This window comes from Mycteria americana, chromosome 1 (assembly GCF_035582795.1).
Source record: "Mycteria americana isolate JAX WOST 10 ecotype Jacksonville Zoo and Gardens chromosome 1, USCA_MyAme_1.0, whole genome shotgun sequence".
In the NCBI taxonomy this organism is placed as follows: domain Eukaryota; kingdom Metazoa; phylum Chordata; class Aves; order Ciconiiformes; family Ciconiidae; genus Mycteria; species Mycteria americana.
Genome location: NC_134365.1, coordinates 80,213,060 through 80,236,716, shown reverse-complemented (window position 1 = coordinate 80,236,716; position 23,657 = coordinate 80,213,060). Strand labels below are relative to the sequence as shown.

Here is a 23,657-nt window from a genome sequence, read left to right as displayed (position 1 = left end):
CTTGGCCCTTATAACTATCTTGGCACCGAGTCAAAAGCTGATAAGCATTTGGGCGAGACAGCTCAACTGCTGTGCTGGAAGAAAAACAGCTGCCATGATTGCTGTTTGATTGAGAGCGCTTACACACACTCACAAAAAAACATATCGGACTGCAAAGACGGGCCACAAATGCCTGAGGATTCAGCTTCAGAGGATCAGCACACATTTCCTTCAAAAAAAAGTTTTATATAGTTTCTCCTCCATTCCCCCTCCCCTTCTTTAAAGAAAACGTACTGCGTCGACTTGCTTTTCTTCTTCCCATCCCCCCTCCATAACCTCAAGCAAACTCAAGGAATTGTGCCAAAAGTCCCGTTGCTAGTTACCAAGTGCATTTTTTTAAACGTCCCTTTGATACTTCTTTCCCTCGTGCTTGCCATGGAATATGCAAGTACGATAATCTTTCCATTACTTAGGAGAAGTAATTAAAAAAGAACCTCTCGCTCAACGTTCCTTTCTCTTTTCCTCTCCGAAGGGGCAAAAGGAGGGAAACGAGGGGGAGAAGGATATTTTTTCTCTTTGCCGAGTCCAACATTTGGCTTTTTCCATTTGTGGCAGATCACTGTAACGCTATTGTAAAACAACTTCCTGCCCCTTTTGGCTCACGTTCCAGAAGCTGCTAGCCTAAGTTCATAGCACAAACTTTTTTCCCCCTTGCCGAAGAAGAGAGACAAAAAAAAATTTCCTGCAAATTATTTTCCCCCTTTTCTGGCTAATGGACTCACAAGGTGAATTTATTGCAGCTCTTTAAGAATGTTACACAAGAGACGTCGGTATCCCAGCTGGATAATTCATAAGCTGAAAAGGTGGGGTCATTATAAATGTCTGTCTGTCTGTGTCTGTGTGTGTGCGCATTTTAATTTTGTAATTTTGAACTGTAAGTCTTAATACCATCAGGTGGATAATGAGCTAAGCTGCTTCATCTGTCGTACTAATTTGTATATCTATCATAGCACAGATCATTGGCTTAGTATATACAGCCTCCTACTTTCCAATTGCTTTTGTACTCTAAGGTGACCTGCATCTCTCCTGTCTTCCTCCCCCCCTACATGCTCAGTCTAATGAAAATACCCACCGAAAGCTTCTAAACCCTCCCTGCTAGAAACTGGAGATGTTGCAGTCTCTCTGCTATAAGCCAAAAAGGAAAAAATAAGGCCTCCACAACTTGCTCTCTCACGATCTCCCTCTCTCTCCCTCTCTTTCTCTCATAGCAACAGCATTTCTTGGTACGCCTGCTTTGGCATACATCAGCATTTCTACCCGTCCAAGTGTCCTTTTGCGTCACATCTCGCCATTTCACTCAACCAATGAAATCTCCTTGTTGCAATAAAAATATATATACTTTTTCTGTTATTGGTATATTCAAAAATTTTTTTTTATGTGCTTTCCTAACAAAAAACGTTGTCAAGCATTTGATTTGCCCTACATGATGGGGGGGGGGGGGGGGCAGGAGGGAGGGGGGGGAAGGAGACTGTACAGGATTCAACCTTGAAGAGTCTTCTTTATGGAAAATATGTTACCACAAGAAAAAAGGGATTACATGGTTACTTAAGGAAAGTCATAGTTGTCCCTCTCATTTAATATTTATTTTGCTTATGCTATCACTGCTTCCCTGATGTGCTTTTAAAACAGCTAGGCAGTTTCAACTAATTGGAAAAGTCAATACCATGTGTTTCTAAGACTTTCCTCAGGAATACTCCTCAGGAAAAAAGATATTCATTGATATTTTATTCCTCTAAATATTGATCATGAGGTGATAGAAAAAATGCAACGGAAAAAGAAAACCGGTAGATGTGAGTTTCTATTCCTTGCAACTCTCAGATCCCATCCAAAGAGGCTGCTCTCCAACCTTCTGCTTAAAAACGCACTATCCTGCAAAATGGAGCAGGGGTCTTTAGAGCCATAGAGTTTTTCCAACACGCATTTCCTTCTTACATAAACTCACATGATTTTTAAAAATGCCATATTTAAATCATCAGCTGTGGTAATGACAGTGGCAAAGACCTCATACTATTTACAATGTATTATAGCTTGTAATACAGCCACTCCAAGAGCTGTACGTACTCTGCCTAACTGGTAAGGCTGGCAAAAGCAAGCACTACTAAGAACAGTATATACTGTATTTGATGGAAAATACTTTCTACCTATACATCATAAAGTACCTGAAAACCCATCTCACTGTTTTCAGGCCTGACTTTAATCCCATTTCCTCCACTAAAATGCCCAATATTAGCCAAGTCTAGAAAGTATAGGGTGGCACATGTGGGTTTCTCGGAACTGGCTGGCTGTGCCACATCTTGAACGACTACTGCAGTGGCATATTTAAGGAACCTCTATTACACATTTTTATCCAGCCTCAAATCTCAAGAAAATGCTCAACCACTGGCATTCTGAGGAGAATAAACATTTCTTTTGTAAGCCAAATATATGTTTTATGGTTTACCCTTACCAACTTTTTTTTTTTTTAATGGTGTGAAACCACAAAATGTTTTTAATATTTATTTTTATGGAACTATAGTAAAAGCATACTAGAGATTATCAGGACATAGCTGACAAGATATTTAAACAGTAACTTTCCCACAAATTTTTATTTCGGTAAAATGACACCTAGTAATTCTGACCTCTTCTAATAACTTTGGTATCTATTGCATACAGACTGCGCATGCAGAGGATGTGTATGTGTAAGTTCTGGGTGGTTAAAAAGTAAAAGCCAGCAAAATTCCTGGATAACAGACTTAGCAGCAGACAGCCATAATGTCCAGCTAAAACTCTTATCATTTTTGTTTAAAAATAATGGCATGACATTCATGATAGTATTTATTTTAACAGAACATGCACAGATGAGAATGTTAACCCTACACAGAAAAAAAGAGATTATATGCGATAGTGCATTCAACAACTTTTAATGCCAATGTAATATAAAAGACAGACCTGTTTTTTAGGGAAGGATCAGACTCAAGTACATGAATAGCTTAGCTGATAGTGTTTTACTTGCATTTAATATGTTTTCTGAATGGCTTTCCCCCTTTTTTCTCAGACACTATATTTTTAGCTCCTTATTTATTTTTGTACTTTCTATATAAAAATACAGATCTCCTTGTTCTTTACTCTCCATACCTATCCTTTCCTTTCTCACTTTTTGTATAAACGTGAAAACAGCTGAGTTTCATCTCTGATTTTGCCTGTCTCATAACTGGGATAATTCTGGTGCATTTGGAGGGTTAAAAGTGCATCGCCTTTACACAATTATGGCTCAGATTCATTCATTGAAAGTTATCCTTCTTCAAGGAGATACATAAATGCATTATATCTGTCACCATAGTCGTAAAATGAGATTGAAAGTCATCTAACTTCAGGTTACCGCAGTACTAAAAAATAAGGATTCAGGAAAGGGGAAAACAATTAAGTCAAGTCCAACTTGTAAGCTTCACTTAATAGAAATGGAATTCCAGAAAGGGAAGTGGAGGAATTATTTTAAGATTCATCATGCCTGAATAAGTTCAAATTATGTAAATAGTAATAAGCCAATATTTTCACACCGCAGTTTATACTATTACATAATTTTATAACCTCTCTCTTTCCCCTTATCACAAGTTCTGTCTATTGGAAACTCATTATAGATACTCCTGCTATACACAAATTCATTTGCTTATATTTTAACTCAGAGTGGTATCTCTTGTTCTTTCCTCTCAGTTTTATGTGATACAGACATCAACACTAAGGTCAGCTCTAAACAGATTTGTGATTTTTTTCTTTCTAAATAATATAGCTCATTTTCAATATGGGGTGGTTTCTAATCTAACAGCCTCCAGAAATGTTTAATAAAAAATGATCAGCTACACGATATTTAAAAAATAATCCAACCAAACATATTTCTTTTTTAGGATTAAACTATCCAGAAAAGTGTAAATTCACATTTTTGGATTTTTTTTATCATATCATTAAAATAATTCCAGTACATGTTATAAAAACATCACCAAGAATAGCTTTACTTAATATTTAGAGAGCTTTTCTTTTTAAAGACACTTTCCAGGGATTAAAAATAATAATAATAAAAAATATACATAAAAGCAAAATAGTCTTGTCCATCGTTCCCTAAAGGGACTGACAGTGGTCTGTGGGATTATAGCTGGGGTACACTTGATAGAAAGGACAGTAATTACACATTGTACAGGTTACTTGGGAAAGTTCTATTCTACTGTTAAATAACTCACATTAATTGCAATGGATCAGTGGTGTATTAAGTTATGGGGAAAAAAAACATTTAAATACCAAATAAAGGCAATTTTGAAGTGATTCTGAACTGTAAAGGCAAGCTAAACAAGGATATGCTTCCACATTCTTCCCTTCAAAACATAATTTTGCAAAAACACTTCCTTCAGTACGCTGTACTGTAACAGTTATGTTTTATAGCAAACTTGGCATTGAACTGGTATCCCACAAATGAAACTCTGGTAGTAGGACAAGTGTTTTGTTTTTTAATCTTTTTTTTTTTTTTTAAAGAAAGGAGGCATTAAGCAGTGCATTGCATTAGCAGTTTTTTAAAGGGTGTTACCGACACAATTTTGTTTATCTTGCAACTGTTTTTTTTTTTCTTTTTTTACTGTACAGAGCTGTAGGCTTGAAACGGATGGTATTAACATTTTGCTTATATACCATGCTTACTGATGAGAATTTACATCCACAGCTGCAAATCAAAGCCCAGTACCAGACTTTACCTACTGGCTTCTGCTTATTTATCATAAATATGCTACAACGTTCCTGGAGGCTAACTGAACTGCAAATACATGTTTGCAAAGGAGGTGCAAGCTGGAACCTAAGCAATGGCACAGTCGCCTCTAGTGTTATGTCCAGATAAGCAGCAAGGTCCTCAGCTGTAAAAAATACCACCATTTCATTTTACTGAAAACGTAACTAAACTTTACAATACGGCCAGTTTCCCCTGGCACTGGTAAGTCATGCTCTGACAGACTGTAATTTATTCTTCACGCTGAGAGCAGACAATACAGCTCCACACTCCGGATCACTGTCTCTTGCTCTTTCCTGCTTAGCCCACGCCACGCCGCTCCCCCCGCCCGGCCCGGCCCGGCCCAGCTCGGCCCGGCCCGGCCCGCCGCCCGGCACAGGTGCCGCCGCCCCGGCCCCGGCCCCGGCCCCGGCCCCGGCTCCGCTCCTACCAGCGGCAGGTGAGCGGCCGCCCCGCCGGCCTCAGTCCTCCCCACTGCAGGCAGCACCTTCCCCGTTGCCGGCTGCAGCAGCAGTCAGCTGGCTGAACGGCCGGGAATGGTCATCACTGTTTCATCATGACCACAGCAAAAAGCTGCGGCTTTCCTCCTTCCCTCCTCCCTCCCTCCCTCCCTCAGCAGCACTTCTACCTCTGCTAGAGACAGGGAGGCGGCACTCACCCGGGGAAACGCTGTACTTCACAGGCAAAAGTTTACAAGCGAAAAGATTAAGAGGTTTTTGCCATCCGATATTTCTGCACCTTCAGCAGTGACTGACACTTCTACTTCTCCTGCTGGAAATACTCTCCCCTGGCAATACTTTTCTCCGGGTATCACTAAGAGCACAGAGTTAAAACAAGCGACTGGATTTTAAAACACAGCCCTCCGTTTATTTAAATGGACACGTCTGCTTAAAATTGGAAAATTGGATGCCCTGCAGAAACAGGGAAAATGGAGGGGGGGGGGGGGGGGGGAAGTGAGAGAAATTAAAAAAAAAAAGGAGGAAGAAAAAGAAAGGTAAATAACCCACTGTGAAAATGTTAATTTTTAGAGAATGATGAGCTGCAAAAAGAAAGCAAACGGACATGATGAAATCTGTAATGAAAACTTAAAATTTCTTAGGTCTAAAAGGGGATTAAAATACCTTTATATTGTAAATTGCTTAAAGGCTTTTAAACTAGTCAAGAGTTGTCCAGTGACCAAGTTCTGTGATATTAAGAGTATCTATGTTGTAATTAAAACAGAGTGCTACAATCTGTAACAAAGTGAATTGCAAAGGAACAAAAATGACATACAACGGAAATTCCTTAATGGTGTTTTGGTAGTGAAGTGTTAGTAAGGATGAAAATTTTGCATAGATTGTGAGAAAATAAAAAAGGATCTCCGTTATGGCAACACATTCAGAGCAGAGTTGCAATTATTTAGTATACACAGAGATACTTAATCCAAAATGGTTGCAGATACAGAATTCACAGGGACACGATCTGTTTATGAGCTGAATACTAGTATCATATCTATTTTATATAGCCAACTTCAGTTTTACAGTTCAAGTTAGTATTTCTCTTTAGCCCATTAAAACTAAAATATATAGTACATAGGGTGCTTCTTAGATTGATCTGTCTAGCTTGGCTATCTAAAATATACTCTGGTACAGTGTGATATTCCAGTGATATTGGCACTGGTAAATTTAAATCCCTTTTCCTGAAAAAAAAAAAAAATTCTTAACATGAACGATATTGACACATTATCATAATAAAATATAATGTCAAGAGAATAATGAACCTACCGCAAGTATTGATGTATTTATCTGGACAGATAATACAGGCTTCTACATTCTGTATATCAGTTGCAGGTATAAATTACAGTTGTGAAAAAAGAACACCATCGTCAATTCAATACTTCATAGAATTCGTGTTCCATGAACTGTCTTCCTGGGAATCATTTGGGTTTTTTCTTCCCGTCTGTCATGTTATACTTACTAAAGTTGTCACACTTGCATTATTAATTTCTTACATTTTGAAGGGATGCCTAAATTTACATATATTCAGCTTTAACAGTATTCTGCTACTTTTCAGTTTCAGTAAACAAAATGTCACACACACGTGATTCTGTATTTCCTTTGTCCAGAAAGATGTATTCCCACAGAGAGATACATTTCAGCATTCCATGATCTATACACACGCATTTCACATTTGACAAAAATGACAGGATACACAGAAAGGATGTTAGAAAATTGGAAGGGACAACTGCCCCAATCCCAAGTACAGACTGTGAACAACGCAGGGCATTAGGTAGCGTGCATCAGCAGAAGTTCAAACTCGCCCCACTACCAGCAGCTGCAGTGGTGGACTGACGGCTCTGGGACTCCAAAGCAGATGCAGCAGCAGCAAGGCCTCAACTCAGAGCATCATGCTTTGAAAGGAACCGTTTCTGTTCGTATAGAAAGAAGAGACCTTTACATTATATTACCTTTACGTTACATGGCATGTAAAATGGTTTTTGAAAAGAGAGGGTCATTTTGGTGTTGCCAGCAAACCAGAAGTTTATTGCAAAAGAAAAAAAAAAAATTTTTTATAATTTCTTATTTTGCTTTTTAAAAGATGAATCAGCATCTATGCAGATTAAATGCATGCCATAATTTCATAAAGGTTATTTCAATGAAGTTTATTACAACTTGACAAAACCAATACAAACACTCTTATAAGGAAAACATTCAATGGAATTTTACTATGCTATCTACACTAATCAAGTACAATATGAATGATAACACTGGCATCACAAAAAAAAAAGGGGGGGGGGGGGGAGGGGAGAACTGTGAAAAGCTGCTTCCAGACTAACTAAGTGAACTATGTTTTTCAGTTACTTAAAAACACTTCCTTTTCAGAATACTGAAAATTCCCAGGGGATATCAGTGACTAATCCATGGAAATTTCAAGTTTCAAATTTAACCATTTTTTCCTAGGGCATAAATGCATTTTACTGGAGATTTTAGATGGATGATAAAAGCATTGAAATGTTAAAAGGTCAACAACTCTTAAATTTATATTCCCAGAAAATGTTATCAACAGAAATGTAATGCAGTGAATTCTTCTTGGTCCACCAAAAATTTCAAGAAAACTGCACAGTGTTTTTTCTAGTGCAAACAAGTAACTTAATAAGAAAATTGTGCGGGGATGGGAAGGGGAGAGACAGAGAGACTTTTTGCCTCTTGGCAACAGGACAGTGAGACTTGGTTCAAAATAGAGAACTCTCCCTGACTCAATTAGAAATACATCTGCTTTTCAAAAACTTTTGAAGCCAAATACCAAAATCAAAGTTGTCATCTAAAGTCCATATTACTTCCGTCATTTATTTGTAAGAAAATTAAACAATTCCCCCTTCCCCCAACAACTGTTTTAACAAAATCACGTACTTCATCTCTTCTGCATGTGTGTGCCCACACACATACATGTGTGCTGTGTGCAATATGGCACACCTATACACGAGATAGATATGTACGTGTATGTATGCATTTATAGTCTCATGTTACAACAGCCCAGTAAGTATGAATACTATTAAACACTTTAAATTAATATTCAGTTTACATCATACTGCTCAACAGAAATCATCATATTTTAATAATGCAGCCTAAAGACTACTAACAAAGGGTTACATTTGAATTATCGCAGGAAAATCATAGGAGACATGGTTCAGGACTAATTTTTTTTTTCTAGTTACACAAATAAACATGTCATTTAAAAAATGTTAATATATCTAAAATATAGCGTACGAATTATAAAAAAGAAGTTGCTCATAACAGCACTACATCAGCAGTAATTTTATCCCTTCAACATTATCGTACAACCCATCACTACAACATTCAGAGAACATGTACAACTAACTAACTGCTCCCTGACTATCTGAATGTAAGACCTCGTTCCTGTACTAGACCTGAAACAATCAGGGAGACTGACATAAAAATCAGGGATTTTGTCTCGTAAAGCACTGCACACATAGACCAAAATGTTGTTCCAGCACTCAGCTGGCAGTGCTCTGAGTTTTCAGCACAGAGGGGAAAGCAAAATAGATACTTAAGATTCATTGTGGGGACTTGCAAAACACAATTTTGCTTTAATACTTACCCATTTGCTATACGAGCATGTGTGTATCCCGTACATACAGGGGAAGATTTTTATAGGAATATCAGATTTACTGTATTAGTGTTCAGATTTTACTGGCCAGTTAATGGCCAAAACCTTAATCAGTCTAAGAAATTTATTGGAAATCTATTGGAAAAGGCCATTTTGTGCTGGAACTACTATGTTATTCCAGCTTTCGTCTTTGCCTTTCCCTAACAGAGAACGCCATTTTGAGGCTGTCGTGCATTTTTCTTTCCAAAGCGGATAACGCCAGAGGAAAACATAAGGATAGTATCCTTGTACCGCAGAAAAATATAGCAATGCAGTTTCACAGAGAAGCAGCATTTTTATTTTTACAGGTGCAACTGAAGTCTGTCTTTTATTTTCTGCTCACCCCAATATTAATTTAAAAACCACACACACATAAATGTATGATATGCAGCTATCTGTATCCATGTAGCATTTTGAAACTTTCAGGTATTTCTTTTTATTCAAGTATTCAATGGAAAGACGCAGAAAAAGATATTTTACCAGAAGACAAATCAGACAAATAAGCATTTACTTCAACTGAATTTTGCTGAGTTACACTAGGCCTAAATATATATCCGGCAGTCCAGTGTTAAGAAAAATGTTTATCTTCAAAAAGTAAAGATTAGACTTAGTAATTTCCATAGTACATCTGAAGCCTGACCAAACCCATGTTCTACAAGACTATTTTTTAATTTTTCATTTTTTTTCCTCCTTAGATAAACTGATAATATTGTCCAAAGGATCAAGGAAATCAATGGGGTAATAGAAATGGCTTAATATTAAAAGCGTGTACAGGTGTACAACAGTTGCTTCATAGAGAAGGCTGTTAGATATGAATGGTTCTTACTTAGTTTTCACTGCAGGGGTCACATTTGGAAATAATTTTGATAAAGCAAATTTAGAAAAATAATACAGGAGTTCATATTTCTAATTTCAGTAACATCTTTGTCTAGGAAATGAGAAAAGTTGTAACCACCATTAAGCTTTACCAGGTAGGCTAGCTGGAGAAATCACTGCCAGAAATAGTAATGCTGAGGAATCAAGTTCACGCAGTAAAATAGATTATTCTCTGCCCATTCTATTAATACAAACTTTGCCAGGGAAAAAGCTCTTTTTTAAACAGTAAAACAAAAAAGAAAAAAAAAATCCTGAGAGGTTTGAGTCAGACACATTCAAAGCAAAAAATCTCCAAAAGGCTCCACTCAGTAAGAAGCTTTCAGAAGAGGCACTTCTATGATATCTTAGATTAAATATTTCAACATGCAATATGATAACACACACTGAGAAAACTTGGGTTTCCTTTCAAGCAGGCACTTACTATGGTTATTGTAAGGTTCCAATATCTTTTTGAGGAAAAAGAAATATTTTAAAATTTGAATATTAGCTGTATATTTTCTTAACTTTTTTTTTTTTACTCTAAGCAGCAACCCACATATTAAAATTCTCCTACAGCTCATTACCTCCAAACAAAGCACAACCATAATCAATGCTTTAAGGCAAATCCTCCCCCCCCCCAATAAATGCAACTGACATTGCCTTGACACTCTTTTTAAAAATCCTGCAGATAACAGAAAAGCAATACTAGTACTGAAGAACACTTGGTGAAAGGGAATGGACCTTGTATTTTCATTAGTAAACATTAATTATAACTAAGTAACACAAGTGAGGAACATACATATGCTAACCTGACAATATTATTTGTATTGGATAATGGGTATAGTAAATATACCTTTCCCCTCTGGCTTCCATTAAAGTCTAAAGCTAGTGGACTTTGGGAATTTCAAGTAACAAATAAAGGACACAGAAGGGTTGGTTTCAGTATTGCTGTAGTCAGCATCACTTGCTGCTCACGTACTAACTCTCTGCTGTTCACGTTTGGCTCAGCTTTCAATGCAACTTTTTATTAAAAGGGCATGATGTTTCAGTTGCTTGGCCACTTTTGTTCAAAGAGCTTATTTTGCTGTATTACAGAATGCACTTTTAAATCTAAGAGTAGATGTTTAGAAGTGTTTGTTTAAATAATACAACTTCAAGAAAACTAAGGGAAAGACGTAACATTTTACTTGAAATGACTGGAATGCAAAGAAAACAAATTAAAATGAGGAAAGAGAAAGAAAGAGAAACAGAGAGAAAATTTTGCTGTCTTACACAAAAGAGAGCTACAGTATTCTATATCGGGCAGATCCATATTACGGCACATAATCTGAAGGAGGGAAAAAAAAGGCTTGGAAGTCTGCAACAATTAAAAAAAGTGGCATGCTCCCTTCTCCAGAGAGAAGAGTCTGGTACAGAAGGCAAATCTGTGTAGCAAATGCAGCAGCACTACCCCAGGCTCTCTGTCCAGCCCTGCCCCATGCCTTGGAAAAGCCTCTGGAGAAGGATGCTCTGGGCATCTCTTGCCCACACACTCCTCCCAGCCCCCGGGCAGGATTGAGCCACTTCCAGCGTGGTTAAGCCTCCCGCTCCACAAGGGTGGACTGAACACCAGAGATGCCCACAACTGTACAGAAGACAGGCTGAGGAGCAGCTATTGGATGGCTTACTGCTTATTACTAGAGCAGTCTAAAAGAAGTCAAGAGAAACACAACTGCAAACACCGCAGCAGCTAGCATTTGTACCCTAAGCCAGCAGTAACATCAGGTAAACCCACCCTGCACTCCGTTATGCCAATACGGTAGAGTCTTCCAGGGATTTATAGAGCAGGGGGGGGGGGGGAAACAAAAAAAAACCAAAAAAAAAGTAATCCCAGAAATACCCAAGCCCGAGAGCTAAAGTTTACTGTCATACACATTTTTACCTTGATCCTATTCATGTCGAGTGCCACAGAAGCCTCAAAGCTTACTATCATAGTATTACTTATTTTTGTGATGGCAACATTATAAGCTCCCCCAATACACACACATCCATCCCTTCTGCTCAGTTTTAACCCTGCTGTGTTTTACACAACTTGACTGTCATCAGCAATTAAGGGCTTTTTTTTTTTTTTAATAGAAGGAAGAAATATGGAAAAGCAGTATTTTGACTGAAGATATGTGTTTACAGTTTAATTATTTTATGATCTATCATTGTATTTCACAGATTTTACTGCTGAGCAAAGAACAGCATATAGATGAAAAATTATAAACATCTTGCAGTGAAAGGTGATGGTTTTCTGTACGCGAGTCTTCCAGATAATTTATCTCAGCTTCCATGTTTATATACGTTCCCTGGTCACAGCAACTAAAAATGAGATGCATCACATTCTGCCACCAGTTACTTTTGAAGCCAAAAAAAAACCAAACCCAAAACCCCAAACCAAAAAGCCCAAAAAACCCCAAATCAGCATTTTTGCATAAAATTAGTGATAAATATGAGGAAGTCCTCGTTCACTTTGGCTTAGCACGCCGCGCTTACCACGCTCGGCTTCACAGGGCTCTGCGTGCGTGCGTATTTACTTGGTGCAACACAAAGAAAATGTTATGAAAAAGGTGATGAATACAATCTGCTGGGACACAGCATCACGTTTCCTTACAGGCTGAGAAACAATGCTTATTCTGAGACCTCAGAGGCCCAAGTTTAATGCCGCAACTGCCATGCGGTTTCTCTCTTCTTTTAAGAGAAAAAACCCTCCAATTTTCACTAGTCTAACGCTTCTTCATTTGGAACAGTCCAGTGGGGAGAAAAAGACAAGTTTAAAGGCTGACAAGAGAGAAACTGAATTAGCGGCAGCACGGGGCGAAGACCCAAGCAATATATTTAGTTCAAGGAGGGATTAAGCGCCACAGCCATTGGTAAGTAAAGAGCTAACACGTCCTCTCCGAAACAGTTTGACTTTTACTCTCGCCGCGACTGCTGCACGCTCGGAGGTTCGGGTGAGGCAAACCTGATACTCTGCCATTCTCTGCCAGCACGTGCCTAAATTAGTTCTCCATTTTGTGGTGGCCCTCGGAGAGCAATTCCCATTGAGAAGTGAACAAAGGCCGCGACCCCGGGGTCAGAGTGTAATGCAGGAAGCATGACCTCCCCTTTGTTCCGAACAGCACTGTTTACTCTGCCTAAGTAAAGATCACCAATACATTAACTAAAGAGGATTAAAAAGGTCATATCCCTAGGGATGGAGCTCACGCAAGTGGCAACTCTCTTCAGTCACTAAATCATCTGACTTCCCCCCTACAGCCCCTTCAAAACGGAGACACCTTAAGCTGCCAAGGCTCAACGGCACATTATTTCCAGAGCAAAAGTCCGTACAAGCTTCATGTGGTCTGCCTTCCAACCCCAGGTTAATTTCTGCACAGCTAGCCAGCCGTTCTGAAGTTATTTTTAAAGTTATAGAAATATTGTAAATGAAAACTATCACCTCAATTTTTTTTATTAGGTTTTTATTATTAGGTTAGGGTTAATAATATTATTGAGAATATTCAATATTATTATTATTATTATTTATTAGGTTATTATTTAATTTTTATATCTCCTTTTCAAAAGTTCCAAGTTGATTTATAAAATTGTTTGAGTCTTAAAATGGTTATTAAAAAGCATAATCTCTTGTAGCTATTATAAATGTGAATCCTAAAATATCCTGTAGTATGTGGATAGGCAGAAAAGTTGCCTGTTGCTGTAGACAATTGGTAACTCCAGGATGGTTCACTCGCAAAAAAGAAACCAAGGAAAACAAAGTGAAAATATGCCTATGAGAATTCACGTATGCTGATAGCTAGGCTTAACCAGGCTAAATAAGCACTTCTTCTGGCTCTTAAGCTTTCAGTTATCAACTTTTTAATAATATCTTAGAACACCGTTATTAATAGGAAATATATTAAACAGAAGCACCTCTTGAAACAGCTAAATTAATGCTGCATTGGTAACATACGGGAGGCAATGTGGCCAATTAGACAGCAGGCTGGATTGCCTCCTTTCCATTCTTGCCTCTAATCCACTGGCCTGCTGGATGATCCCAACTTTTGCTTTGTGCCTTGGTTTCCTCATCTGTGGTGATATCGCTCACTGCGATGCAGATGTTACCATCAGTTACTCGGCCAGGATGGGAGAAAAAGAGCATGTGGAAGGGAGTGGTCTAGACTAAGATATTTTCCCCTCTCTACCCTCAGGCAGAAGCACTTCTGATGAAGCTGAACATTGCTAGAGGTTCCAGAAGAAAATAATAGGGATAAGGCCAGGCAGGGGGTCCAAAGCTGATCAAAGTCTTTGACGCAGGGAGCTCAGCACCACAGACAAACCCCACAGGGGCTAAATGCACTTGAAATCAGCACTAGACCACCCATCATGCCAGCAACTTTGAAAGGTGGACCAGGAGTGCCAGACTCCAAAAAACGAGGTCCTAGAGCAGCACAGTACAGGAGTTAGTGGCATGGATTGTATGGGGGGAGAGGTGAGAGGGTGTCCTTCAATTCTCAGATACTTTGTGCAAAATAGCTCTTTTTGAATCCACAACAATACATGCAGCTTTCTAGTCTCTAGCAACATGAATTAATGCATAAAGTGTGGCAAGCTGGGGTCTCATTATACCCAGCCTGCATGCACACTGGTACGCTCTGCCCCTTCCAGTCTCTTCTGCTAGCCCTGCATCCTCAAGCATCAGGCAGGATGGGGAAGGAAGATTCTTTGCAGTTCTCTTCAGGACATTCGAGAAGTCACTTTCCCTGTTTGCAGGCTTCTTCACAGCAGGAACCCATGCATTTCAGATGTTTTTAAAAGGATCTGAACAGATAAATGAAATCAAGAATCCAAAAAAAAAAAAAATTGTATTTGCCTTATTATGTTCTCTCTGTTTGTGAAAAGAATCACTTCCTCCTTCACCCACCACTGCTGCTCCTTGCTCCTATGGTTTCTGATCTTTCCTCACCCCAGCGGGATGAGAGGGAAACTTATTGTCATCAGGAAAGCCAAAAGGAGAAAGCCTTCTTAGCATGCATGTCCCACTGGGGAGCACAGGGTTTAGCCCAGATGGCTCACAACAGATTCCAACATGGCCAAGCGTAAAGAAGAAACTTCCAAACCATGTGTTTGCACCGTGATGGGCGGTATTCCCACTGCAGGTGGGTGAAAGACTGGCACTCAGTATAACTCTGTTCTGCATTTTCTCACCTGACCGCTTCTATGCCTGGAACAATTGAATCTAATAATAACATTTCCAGTGTTTGCTGCTCCCTGAAATTGAATATAAAAGTATTGGGCTTTTTATTATACACCAGGAGTCAAAGAAAGAACAGTGGAGTCAGAAAGCCTTGACAGACAACAAGTTTAGAAAACCCTGTGTTCAGAGCAAAACAAGCACCTAGGGAAAAACAAAAATGTACAGCAGGTATTTAAAATAAGCTACCTGGAAATACAGTACCATATTGTCACGTTGTATGTTTATCAGATCTTCCCATTGACTTCAATGGGAACACTCTGCTTTTATGCATGAAAGATTATGCAGGCACAGCATATCCATCAGGGAAAAAAAAAAAAAAAAGGGGGGGGTAACAAAATCTCTAGACACAGAAGTAGGTGGACAAGGGCAATCCGAGTACTGAGAAAAGCTTTGTAATAGGTTGAGGCAAAGAGGTACCTTTTCCGAAAAACAAAAGCACTGAACTGAAACAACTAGAACAAAGAATATACTTAGAAAGTAATATTCAAAAATGGAAATTAGGAGCATAAGGACTGAGCCAAAGACATAAGGACAATTTATTGACACACATTAGAAGCAGGAAGACTGCACAACAATTGTCTGGCAAGTCTGAAATAGTACTGGGAAACAAAGGGAGTGAATAAAGAGAAGGAAAAACACTGCAGAAAAGATAACGGCTGATTATGACCTTGAGATATTTAGCCATGCAAAAGAGTAAACTCACCCTTTCTCACCCTGTATGACCATATTAGCATTTCTTGTTAGCTGGGTTCCTGATCTGGGGCATTAAAAAAAAAAAACCTGTATACCCACTACTTCTTCCAATGGAAACTCAAGATTATACCTCCTCGTCTTTCATTTTCCAATTCTCTTTCACCTTGACACCAGCCAACAGCACTTTCCCTCCAAGATAGGAAGTAAAAACCATGCTCCAGAAAGTTATGGAATAAGATGTCTCTTCTCTTGAACAGGAAAACAGAGGAAACACGATTTTGTGACACAAAATTCTTGCATAGTCCATTTTTTTGGGGGGTGGAGCAATATTGACCCTACCTCATATTCCTGGATACACCTCTATCTCCTGATGCCCAGAAATCCAGACAGACCCAAAGGTACCTTTTAGCTTAAAAAGAAGTTATCAGGCTTAATACAGGTGGAAAAATCTATGATATTCTAGTGATCCAACTGTCTCCTCTGGTCCATCTAGACAGCAAGTCCCATCAATCAATTCTTCTGCACGTAAAGGGTGAAAGAGCAGCAGATACCAAAACAGAAAGTGCTGAAATAACTGGATAAATTAAAAGGCAAGCCATTCTGAGGACTAGATACACATGCAGGAGTTCTGAAGCAGCTCAAGGTTGGAGGCTGGGTTTCCAACAAAAATATGCACTCTCCTATCAGGAATGAAAGGGTAGCACTCCTTAAAAATAGCCGCAAATGATGATCCAGATTACATGCCAATGAATTCTAGCATTTAGTAAACCGTCTGGAAGGCTACTTTAAAAGATTATAACTTTAATGCCTAAGCAGAGATTACATAATGGAGAGAAAAACAACATTGCTAACATAATGAAAAATATGTCTTTTTTAACTTGGAGTGCATCTGCAGAATAAATTATTATTTATTTGGCCCTTCAAAAGGGCTTTGATAATGTGACTCATAAAGACCATAAAGAAAACAGAGTAATCATGACTGAAAGTTGGAGTCATGATTAAAAATGAGCTAAGCAGCCAAGAGTAAAATGTAGGAATAAAAAGACATTTTAAAAATAAAAAGGCTAATAGTTGTTGCATGCAGAGGCCATGCTGGTATCAGCTTTTAACTTTAGTCAGTGGTCTGGAAAGATCAGCTGTAAAACAGAGTGGCAAAACTGACAAGCGAGGGGAGTGTATTTGGGTTACTGAAGGGTTTAACAAAGTTGAGTGAATGTGAAACACGATAAATATTCTTTTTTTATAATTGCAAAGGAAATCATATTGCAACATTCTCGGCAAAGGGAAAAGACCTGGGTGTCATCAGAACAAGTCGACGAAAGCTTTCATGTATAGGCAGTAATGTCAAATAAGTTCCATGACGCATGCAAAAAAGCACAGAATACGGTATTGAAAACATTACCCTTCTAATATATACCTGCCAGGGAAATACCTTCATGGAGAATGCTATCTACAGTTCTTTTTACCTTACCTCATTAAAACCACAGAAGTAACAGGAGTGCAAGGGCAGGTGACTAAAATGATTTGACTTACAAAAAGACTGCCATATATGAAGACATAAAGTGATTAAACTATTTATGTTAGCGAACACATGAGCAACAGCCAACACAACAGAAATACATGCTTTGACAGTCAGGAATTGTAGTCCGACTTTCTCACCTCCTTCCAGTCTTGAATGGGAGATTATTCAGTTAAATAAGCAGTAAATGCAAACTATGGGAATATATTATTTTACAAAGTGCAGGGTGAGCATGTGAAAATCAGCACCACAGTCCATCATTAAGGGACATCAGTGGGATTTTGAAAGAATACGGTTCTATTCATAGCCTACAAAAATATAGCATTCAATGGGATTGTTTGCTGGGAAGACCTGCTGGTAAAGACCTTTGCGCAAAGCCATGGTAAAGGCATTGGCCGAGGGATCTAGCTGGCCCACTTTCTGACAAGGACAGGGTATTCCAAAAGGATCAAATGTTGGTCGTCTTCACCCTCCGTTCTCTTACCAATCAACCCTTTGTAAGAACTGTCAGGGCAGACTTAGCATTAATGAGACTGTGGATCTGATCCAATGCAGTAATTTCTACTTTTAAATGTTTCCTATGGCCAAAAGCAATTGCAAAAAAATAGACAAGTGCACTTTAACTAAAGCAAAATCATTCATCCTCTAAGCTAGCTACTGTGCCTGATACAATGCTAGCAATGCATCACTCAAACTTCACAAAAATACTTAGAACTATGTATGTTTACTTTGCCACCTGCTCTTCCCCTCCCCACAAATAATTAGCAAGAACCTAAATTATAAGATTTTTTTTTTTACTCTACAAATGTGCTTCCTTGTTTATTTTATTATCTTTTTCCCCATCCACACATCATTATTTGCAAAAACCATTTAATAATTATAAGAGATTCCAAGATGTGTGTCAGATGCTGGGATATTGCCACTCGTATGGTGGTTTCCTACACTTAGCCTTCAGTCTTGTGGCTAACAATTCACCCAAACTGTGATAATACCTCACCACAACCCACACACTGCTGCTCTTCAAAGGAAAACAAGGATACATAATTAAGAGACGATGAGCTCAAATATAAGACAGGAGATGAGGGAGCAGATTCTGTAACCACACCTGTGAGCGGCTACACTACTGAAGAAGTTTCTTCAGCTCCATCTTCACTCACAGTACCAGTAAAAGCCACACATTTTAAAAATACAGTTGCAGCAGCAACATTTGCAGCAGTGGAAAAAAAATAGCTTTAACATGAATTATTCAGAACTAAGATTGTAAATAAGCATTATTTAAAAATAGCCCTTGTAACAAGTGTGGACTATGTCTTAAAAAAAAAAAATATATATAGTTTTACTTTGAAATACTGTCAAAATCTCATCCCACAAGAATTGTTACCTGAAAATATTCTCAAAGTCTCATTCCAATCTCTTGTAATCCTGTAATTGCCATCATAATATGAAGAACTATAGGTGAAAATATCTGTGTGTATACGTGCCAGTTCAGGGGCTAATACTGCAGCATACTGCATGGAAATAAAAATTAAGAAGTGGGTACAGATACATTCTAGCGTCTACAGGATCAGTCCCTTGTTGAATATTCAGAATAAACAAAACATCAAACCAGTTTCCTTATTACTCTATAAAGTTGGAACTAGTTTTTGTGGTTTTTGTCATGATTAGTGAAAAAGCTGAGAAGTCTGGGGCAAAACAAGATGCAAATAAAGCCACTGAACTCCAGTGAGGACAACTGACCATCCTTCAGAAATATGCATTAATAAATAATAGGATTACATGCTTACTTGATTTCTGATTAAAAAATTAAATATTTTTGTTTTACCTAAAAGAAGTCTTCATTTTGTCATGATGAAGGACCGCATCTCCACAAGCTAGTGCCCGTTTGCAGGGCCAGATCATCTAAGCAGCAGCCACACCCTCCTCTTCCTCATTTTTTTCCACTGACCATGAAATACTTTCTAAGCCAGGCTCTGAAAAAAAAGAACAACCCACCATTTTTAATGGACACCAGATACCACATTGCTGATTTAATTAGGCAGATTAGAAACAAATAAATATATTTGCACACATATATTTGTATTTTCTGTTTCATTTCAAACAGATTTGGTAGGCCTGATTTGGCGCTCTATTCAAGTCACAGGAAACATTAAAAAGTGTTCTATATTGACAGGAGAATCAAGCCCTCTATCTCTTTTTAGAATTTAATATACCACGTTTTCCTCTGGTAGTGGAATAATTCACAAATCAGAGGCTTTTCACAGTATCTTCGGACAAGCCTATGTATTTTGTAATAGTAACAGATGCCAAGACAAGACAGGCTTAGAAAGACGTTCCAGAGGTTCTCTCTTCAGTCCGTGGGGTTCTATGGATTTGAAACTCAGGCAGATCTATTTAACTCTAACTTTATTAAAAAAATAATAATAATTTTAAAAAATATATATAGTATTTGAGTAAAACTTTCCTGGCTTATGTATCACTCATAACCTCACCCAGACTATCAAATGATTTGCATCACAGTATCTTTAGCACAGTGAGTATCACCCAACATGTCCTTATTCTTATTATTTTTCATACAATTTATTTTATCAATAATTTGGCAGTACATAGAACTATATGGAAATTGATTGTTGCTATAAACTGCTTTGCATATTGTATCATCTGCTGGCTTTAATTCATTATTTAAATGACACTGTAATTACACTACATTTCATATTCTATTTAACCAGAGAATATTGAATATGAATACAAAGTGATAAAAACAACTTTTTCCAGTATCTCAAAAAACACCCACTTATTTTCAAATAACCAGCTCCAGCATTCAACAACAAAGCAAAAATACAGTATTTAGGGTTCAGCAACTTAAACTCAATTTTTTGCAAACAACTGCACAAAGATATTATTGTTCAGCTGTCACTAGGACTGTGAAATTAATATTAAAATAAGCTGCTTGTTTATTTAAATTTAGAACTAAATATGTAGCCTGAATCCACAGCTTCATGCTATTACGTTTGCTGAAAGAGCAAATTGATATTAAAATAAAAACGTTAAGGTTATATCGAGATGCGTGTCAGGGGATGACAACATATATTACAGGTAGTATACGAAATAATGCCAAATCCAAAATAATTTTGTAATCCCAGCACTTACTACATATTTATTTATGTACGATTCCATACCCACAGAAAAATGCTTTTATAAACAAATGATACACTTTTACTATTAGTAGGGGTGTTCACAGTTTCATCTAGTCCTACGTCCTAATAGGTTTCCAATATGCAATTCTGAAATCTCAAAGCCTGCATAATGCAGGGTTAGATAAAGTACATGTGCTGTATTTTACACATACAGTAAAATACAATTAACTTGCAGAATAATATCAATACTATAGTATTTGTAGACATGTTTATTCATGCAGAAATCTTTTTTCTCTAAACTGCAGAATATCAGGTGATACGTGTATCTTTCACCATACCGGAGTGCTCTGATACAGAACACGGACTTTTAAATCCAAATACGTAGCAGGGGAAAATGTTAGCACATTAGTATTTTACTGGTCTATAACAGCCTCCCTGCAAAGCCCTCCCATCCACGTATTCCATGTCAGAAAAGCACACTTACTCCAGACTGTTTGCATTCATATTTACGAAGGTGCTCTGCAAGAAAGGGAGCAAGCAGAAATCCAAGGGTTAACAGAAGAAAAAAAGCCAAAACAAAACAACAAACCACAACACCAAAACCCCCAGCCATGCTGAAGACCTTGCAAGACAAGGAAAATGTTCAGCAGATAACAGCCTAACAAAAAGCGAACAGAGAATTTAGTGTCTCAGTATTGCCTGGATACCAGCTTGGGATTTAGGCAGCCTTGGATTACAAGGACTATTCCCTTGAAAATCTAGCCCACAGTTCCTGCACTGTTTTCTACCAATACCGCATCCAAACTGTGACTAAACACCTCATTATGCTTCTCTGGCACTATCTGAAGCAAACATATTGTACAATTTTATGTGGCACCTAAAAGCGGAGGAAAAAAAAAAGGCTATTTTCTCTACCGAACAGTAATGAAATGACAAACAGCAAATTCCACGCAAAAGCTTGCATGATCAGTAAATGTTTTTCCCCTTTTTCTTTTTGTGGTAGGCAACAGGTGACACAATATAGCCCCCAATCTTTGGCTTTAAAAATAAGAAAATTTACTTAGTCTACAAGACATCTATAATATAGCCTTTTTTTTAATTCTTAAATTAAAATTGAATGAAGAGGTTTAACTGGGCCTCTACATTGGCTTCAGAAAGTAAATGCCTTTCTTAACACACATTTGTAGACTGTAGATGTTTCATTTAAAGAAAATACAGCCCTCCCAGTTACAAATAATAACTAGTGGCTTTAGGTAACAATCTGGTATTGACAGATCTTAAAAGAGAAAACCCAAACTGCAAGGAACTGCATGCCTCAAATACTTCACTACAATCTGTCTTTCCAATAACTTACTAATTGATCTTAAATACATAGATGAATTATGAGGCAATAACCTCCAATTTTCTTAGCTCTTACTCCAGACAAACATTATATTCTGATTTATGAATATCTGAAATATTTAATTTGCTGTTCATGGCACTCAAACAGTTAATCTAATTTATGAGAAGAGTACCACATTAAAGATTCCCGCTATTTTCTTCTTTAAGCTTCACCACTTCAAAAGCATTTTTCCCATCTATTATTATTTAGAAATATTTTTCCTTTGTGCACTGGATATATTACTATAGTTCAGGAGGCTGTATCAGCAACACAATTCCTTTGCCAGTCTCCATGCTACTCATTAAATAATTTCACTCCCACACGAACATACACAGCTAGTCAAGTGCAAGAAACGACTTTGCTGCATTCAGCTACAACTTGCGCACTTCCACAGCAAGCCTTGAAAAAAAGTCATAAGGCTACAAAAATCACCAGCTTCTATCACTGCCCATTTCTCGAGTCTCACATTGCTCGCACATCATTTCTAAAGCAGTGATATGCTGTGCTGTAGCAGTACACCTGTGTCCCTTCTAGCAAAAAGCCCAATCACAACAGGGTCAAAACGTTTCAATTCTGTTAATACTCATTTCTCAATTCGCAATTAAAAAAAAAAAAAAATCTTTCTTTAAAGACACTGTTTCCTGAAATATTTAAATGCTTAAAAAATAGTTTTCTATTTGGAAAGCTTTGCAATTTTTTCCCTTTACAAAAATACAGCTTTGCAGCACCAGCGAAGAGTACCCGGTACAGCAGATGGTTAAAATTCTGCATCATTTTTAATAGCCTTAAGAGAAAGCACTGCCTTTTTCGGGGGATGGGCGGGGGGGGGGGGGGGGGGGGGGAGGAGAAGAGAGAAAAAAAGCTGAGAACAGCAATTTGCAGCCCTTTTTTTTTTTCCTTGACAGCAGCTAGCCACGCCTCAGCCTGGCCCTTCCTCCAACCTCTGCTAACCTAAAAACCAGCGCCAACCTGGCAGCAGGCCATATATTCAAAAGTAAACATTATTCTCCTGCCATTTTTCAGTGGTGTTTATCATATCCTGATCTTCCCCCCTTCCAGCCCCTGCTGTAGCCGAAATCCCTGTCTTTGCCCCGGTTTGTTTCGCTTTGCAACTGCATCAAGACATCAAAGTCACGCTCTTATCTAACACGGCAAACTTGCAAAAACGCGTTAGAGGGATTTTACCTTCACCCAGTGAAGCAGCAGACTATTTTGGAGCGGGAAAACCAAAGTCAGACGTATCTTTACGTACTGCTGTCCCGCGGAACTGGACGGTGCGTTCTTCTCCATCACTACAGGAACGGGCTCTCTCTGATACAATGCACACGCTTCTTTGAAAGCCTGTAGCTGCCGTTAGAAACCTGGCTTTTGCTTCCACAGCTTTTTCCATTTTCTTATTTAATTGCTACAGGAGAGCTTAAAAAAAATAAATCGATCTACAAGCACCGGTGAGGACGCACAGGCAGCACTGCACCTGACTCTTTGTTATCCCTCACCATTCATTCCCATTCCCTGTCCCTTCCGCTCCTCGCTTCCTCCTCCCACCTTGGACTGCTCCTCATTTATAAGGCTCTAAAAAAAAAAAAAAACCAAACCCAGACTAATTAAACTAGTTGCCCGCTACTGGTTTTTACCTAGTCGTACACTGCATTGAATGGATAACTGACATATCGGCAGGAAAAGGAAAAGGGGGGGGAGGAGGGGGCTTAAAAATAAATAAATAGAGGGAGAGGGATGCTGCCGCTTGAATCCCCCGAGCCATCCCCTCCGGCTGGGTGCCGGCGCTGGGGAGGACAGGAGAGACGAGCCGCTCCGTCCCGCCACGGGCCGGGCAGCGGAGACTAAGCATCGGCCATGTTGTCCGCGCCCGCCCGCCACCTCCTGCCCCGTCT

The 23,657-nt window shown here is 38.5% G+C and overlaps 1 long non-coding RNA gene across 2 annotated transcripts; it reads right to left on the bottom strand.

Moving 5' to 3' along the window:
* Positions 1–13,708: 13,708 nt before the first annotated feature.
* On the bottom strand, positions 13,709–23,430 carry LOC142412426 (uncharacterized). Of its 2 annotated transcripts, XR_012776484.1 has the most exons (5): positions 23,400–23,430; positions 22,951–23,181; positions 20,869–20,903; positions 19,073–19,220; positions 13,709–16,140 (listed from the first exon to the last, which is right to left on the bottom strand). It is a non-coding gene; the product is annotated as an uncharacterized LOC142412426 (long non-coding RNA). The 2 variants fall into 2 exon arrangements; XR_012776483.1 differs by lacking the exon at positions 23,400–23,430 and having other exon boundaries at positions 22,951–23,244.
* Between the last annotated feature and the right edge of the window lie 227 nt (positions 23,431–23,657).